General features: G+C 45.8%; 2 protein-coding genes across 2 annotated transcripts in view; one reads left to right on the forward strand and one right to left on the reverse strand.

Annotated features, from left to right (window-relative positions):
* AAMP (angio associated migratory cell protein) overlaps positions 1–5,508 on the reverse strand; it is a 45,421-nt gene that overhangs the window by 38,827 nt on the left and 1,086 nt on the right. The window lies entirely within an intron of this gene.
* Positions 5,259–5,508, forward strand: part of TMBIM1 (transmembrane BAX inhibitor motif containing 1) — a 48,022-nt gene continuing 47,772 nt past the window's right edge. The window contains exon 1 of the mRNA XM_018552586.1: positions 5,259–5,366. The gene's annotated coding sequence lies outside the window, so the exon portion shown is untranslated. The remainder of the gene's footprint in view (positions 5,367–5,508) is intronic.

Consider the following 5,508-nt stretch of genomic DNA (forward strand, 5'->3'; position numbering starts at 1 on the left):
CTTCCCTGAATCTTGAGTTTCAACTCCCTGCAGGCTGTAAAAAATAAAGTGAGCGTTTATTATTTTCCTGCAAAAAGTGGACTGTAGTTTGAAGGATTCCTCCATGTTAAAAGGGTTCAAAAAGACTGTCCTAACCAGGGCCGGATTTCCCACAAGGCCAACCAAGGCCTGGCAGGAGGTAGTAGAAGGGCAGCAGGGGTGTAGAATTACTATCTCCCGGGACATGTAGTTTTGGGCGTCGGGCGGGTAGCTGTTTTCTACATTTAGCTCGGCTTTGGGTAAGCAGAACTATATGTACAGCGGGAAGCCTCCGCTTGTTTTCTACAAGACATCCCGGGAATGCCGCCGAAATCACTTGTATGCAGCCTGCAGGTCTGCCATTCTCCATGGAGGCGGGGGGGGTTGGCGAGTAGGGGGGCGCATTGAGGAACCTGGCCTTGAGGCAGCAGAGAGAGTAAATCCGGTCCTGGTCCTAACCAGGGGCGTAAGTACAAATCACAGGGCCCCATAGCAAAATTTTGTATGGGGCCCCGTGATTGCTAGTTGCAGAGCCCCAGCGGAGAGTGACCCTGCAGAGCCCACCATAGACTCTCTATAGTGGGCTCTGCAGGGTCTGAGATCTCTTACCTGTCAGCGCATCTGTGGTCGCCGGGCCCCAACTCCTGTTCCGTCCCGGAGCCCCGCCTCCTCTGCTATCGACGGGCCCCGGCCTTCTCTTACATCACTGGTCACTGGCCAGTGATGTAAGAGGAGGCGGGCCCCGCCTCCATTCCGAACATAGCCCTCGTCTGCCGCAGCGGCTGGCTGTCCGCAGTGGCTATGAGGGAAATGCGCCGTGGCCGCTGCTGAGCTGTGTCTGTGACAGCCAGCACCCCCACATGCCATAGCGACCCAGGCGGCCCTGTGCCCGGGCCCCCTGTGCCCGGCCCCCATAGCGGCCGCCTGGGTCGCTATGGCGATTGTTACGCCACTGGTCCTAACCCTTACAATTATTATGATTTATAATGATCTATATAGCGCCATATACAGTTTGCAGAGCGCTTTACACTATAAATCATTTAGAAAACCAAAACATCTTCAATATTATGTAAACAGGAGAAACTACACAATGTTATAAAAGAAATACATGACCGGCAATCGTGAAACATGTTTTTACCAGTGTGCACCAGACCCGGAGTATTAAATGCAAAGATTACAAATACACAATGATAAAGAAACACAATCTCATACATTCTATAAACAGTTTACAAAACAAGATCGCCGCAAAGATACTCGCTGCAAAACAAAGGGTCCCGAAACAACAAAGTAAAAGATATAGAACATCAATAGTCTGGTGTGTGTACATAAGACCACGGCGATGATACATTTCTATGGCTCATCACTTATGTTGAATGAATGATTGATATTGATCCCATTTGTATTACTGTTTGTGATGTGGAATGTCTGTATGTTGAATTTTTCCTTGTTCTTTCCTCTAAATTAAAATTACACTAAACTCAGGATCTTAAAAAAAACCTTTAAGTACCTTCAAGTATAATTAAAGTGACATTAAACCCTCAGATTTTTTAACATAAACCAATACTGTAATGTGCGTCTTACTGTAATCCATGGTAGTTTCCCTTCTCTTTGCTGCTCTTCCTTTTAAATCCTCTTGTCTTCTCATGCTTGGGGAGAACTTCTGTTTTGCAGCAGACTGCCTTGTCTCTGAAAGGGATACATGGTGTCTGTGTATAGGTCCACAACCTGAGCCAGCACTACAGGAAGAGGCCCTGAGCTGAAAAGGGAAGTTTTTCCCAAGCATGAGAAGACATGAGGATTTAAAAGGAAGAGCAGCAGAGAGAAGGGAAACAACCATGGATTACAGTAAGGCGCACATTACAGTATTGGTTTATGTTAAAAAATCAGAGGGTTTAATGTCACTTTAAACTCTCTCTTTTTTTTTTTTTTTGCTTTTGCAGTATCTACATATTGCTAGCAATAGATATATGCAAAAACATAAAAAAAATAAAAAAAAGTTACCAAAAAGATAATGACTTACCTGTGTCTCCGCCGCTCGCTCCCGTCCGAAGATCTGAAGATTCTCGAGCGGCCAAGCAGCATGATGGGGCGGGGGCGGGCGCAGTAGAGATCTGCGCCCGGGAGAAGAGGAGAGACACAAGGTAAGTCAATGCACGCGCACAGACTCTGTGAGACACAGAAGACACAGCAGTCAGTGCTGGATCAGAGACCGGCACCAGCGCTGGAGGGACAGCTGAAAAGAATAGTAAAGAAGAAAATGATCGGATCAAGAGACATCTTTTAAAGTAAAGAAATAATGTCACCAGCACACCATAAAAGTAATTTTAGCAAATAGTCCATTTAATGACACATTGCCATTCAATGCAAGCGCTTTCGGGCCCTCAAGGGGTCCCCTTCATCAGTCTCATTCTGAGCCTTGAGCCTTGAGGCCCCGAAAGCGCTTGCATTGAATGGCAATGTGTCATTAAATGGACTATTTGCTAAAATTACTTTTATGGTGTGCTGGTGACATTATTTCTTTACTTTAAAAGATGTCTCTTGATCCGATCATTTTCTTCTTTACTATTCTTTTCAGCTGTCCCTCCAGCGCTGGTGCGGGTCTCAGATCCAGCGCCGACTCCTCTGTCCTCCTCTTCTCTCATGTCCCATGTCTGTGCGGGTGCACGCTGCTCCATAGACTTACCTTGTGTCTCTCCTCGTCTCCCGGCCGAACATCTGAAGTGCGCATGCGCTCGCCCCAAGATCCTTTGCGGCCGCCCAAGACTCTTCAGATGTTCGGACGGGAGCGTGCGGCGAAGACACAGGTAAGTATTAACCCTTTTAAAAAGTTTTTTTTAAATTTTTGTTTTTGCATATATCTACTGCTTGCTAGCCATAGATATACAGGTGAAACTCGAATAATTAGAATATCGTGCACTAAGATTTAACTCCTAAATTTAGTGTCACTTTAATAAAAATGAGATTAAACTCAATAACATGAATATCATCAATGTTATTGAGGCATAAGGGAAGACACTCCATAAATGCTCCACACGTTCTGTTGCTGGTACAGCAATTCATCAGGAGAACTTCTGCTTATAGTCTCCACTGCAGACATATGTGATATGATGACAACAAGAGAGAACGACTGTGAACCAGAGACAGAGCGTTGTCATCTCATAACAGGAAGTACCTGAACAAGGACAATGGTGAGAGGCACCAGGAATCATTTTAAGGAAAGTTGCAGATTTCACAATATTGAAGACTACTTCTGATATTACATTGACTTGGTGAAGATCGTGTGAGATTGTCATGATTGGATTTTGATCCTTTCACAGGGGATGTGTGTGATAGCTGTTAGCTGGGCGGGGGGGGGGGTCATCTGTTATACGTTATATTAAGGCCTTGTTGGAAAAAAAAGTTTGAGTGTTGTTGATTTTCATGACTCATCGCTTGTTTTAACCTCTTATGTTGTGAAGCTTTTTATTTCAATCCTGTTTGCATGCCATGCAAAAGACCTCTGACGCCACACCCGGGGATGTGCAGAGTTTCCAGGATTTGTAATCGTGTAAAGAGGACCTGTCATTAGAGAAGTATGTAGGCTGCCGCTGAGAGGTTCCGTTTCAAAAGGAAAGAATATAATTGGCTATTAACATGTATACGTAATAATTCCAGAGACTGATGATCCCGGGAAGATCCTATTCTCCTAGTGGATCAGGAAATCAATTTTTCCCTTTTTGGAACAAATTGGGTCATGCGTAATCAGGGATTATATTTTGCCTTGCTCTTAGTTGTGGGTACAGGGTTCTGTATATGGAGGTTTTCTATTTATTTATTTTCTATTGGTGGAGCCCGATGGACTTTTTCAGTGTTCCTAAATATGTAACTACATAAAATGTTACGTCCCTGGCTGTTGTTCTGACCCATTGACTCCAAAAGGGCTCAGTTAAAAATTTCTCTGTGTGGAAGCAGTGGTCTCTCTGCAAAGGTCCAACACACTCCCTGATGAGTCAGAGCTACACCTCTGCAATCAGCTGGGGGTATGAGGTTTTCTGAATAGAGAGCTTTAGCTGTGACTCAGCAAGGGCGGTACTGGACCTCCACGGTGAGACCACTGCTTACCCACAGAGAGCTTATTAAATGAGACCATTGGATTTAGAGGGGAGGGGAGTCAATGGTCCTTCTCTGCAGCATGCTGGAAGGGGGCAGGCTTTTCTACTCAGGCTGTGGCTGCTTTCCAAAAAAATTACCTGTCAGGCCTCATTCTCATGATGTGTTCTGGCATTCCTGAGGGGGGAACCTATTCCTGCCGCAGGAATGCCAAGTGTCCCATTTAGATGCAAATCCATTGGTTCCTGCTGCTAGAATCCCACGTCGCCCCATGTGAATGGGGCCCAGACTCTGTACATCCTTCATTGTGATGTACCGGGAATGTATTTAGATGCGGAATGGACAACGCTGCCTCAACGCACATGGGTTTACAGCTAGGGTTGCCACCTTTTCTTCCAGCGAAGGGTCCGGTCTAAAGGTGGCCATACACCTGTCGATTATCGTATGATAATCGCGGGTGATCCCGCGATCGTGCGATAATCGGCAGGTGCATGGAAGGCGTGTGACCGTTTCTACTGTACGGTCGCACGTCTTTTGTCTTCCGAGCAGGCTTGAAAACCTGTCAAAAATTGTAAGATTTTTGGCGGGTTAGTGGCGTGCTCAGAAGACAAATGCCGAATGGGCACACTGCCCGCTCAGCATTGCATTCCTCAGTGGGGCGGGCTTGCGATGATCGCAAGTACGATCTGCCTGTCCAAGATGGGCAGATCGTACAAGATTTTAATTACCTTACAACCATTGCACAACGAAAGTCGTGCGATGGTTGTAAGGTGTATGGCCAGCCTAAGAGCAAGCCAGCCTGAAAATCGGGTGGGTATAACTTTGTTTTTTTTGGAACCTAGACAAAAGAACGAACACTTAACCCTTGCAATGCTGGGGTGAACCCAGCCTTACTAAAGGAGTAAAGCATGTTCAGTTAGCAAAATTGTTTTTCACAAAGCTTAGTGAATGAAGAGAAGCAAAAATCCACTTTGCAAGGAATACCCAATAATGTGCCAGGACAATGAGGAACAAAAACAAGATGCATTGGAAGGTTGAGACCCATCCAGCAGGGAAAGGGTTACCCTCAGGACCTGCAATGACAAGACTGACCCAGCAGGGGGTGCTCCTGCCATGCAGCCATTGTTTGACATTTGGAGTTGAGGAGGGAGTGTAAGAAGCTCTTGAAAAATTCACAGCCAACACCTAAATCCTGACTTGTGGACTAGCCAGACCATAAACACACAGAGAAGCAGGAGAAAGAGGCAGAAGGAACTCAGGTAAGGAAGGGGGGAAGGGATCAGTGTGGTTTTGAGGGGTGTATTGGGGGAAAATGCTTATTTATTGCGACATTTAAAGCACATGCACCAGCCGTCAGGTCACATGGCCATGTGTGTTTATTAAAAAACCTTTAAGGGGGGG

This window comes from Nanorana parkeri, unplaced genomic scaffold (assembly GCF_000935625.1).
Source record: "Nanorana parkeri isolate BGI_ZX_2015 unplaced genomic scaffold, ASM93562v1 scaffold92, whole genome shotgun sequence".
In the NCBI taxonomy this organism is placed as follows: Eukaryota; Metazoa; Chordata; class Amphibia; order Anura; family Dicroglossidae; genus Nanorana; species Nanorana parkeri.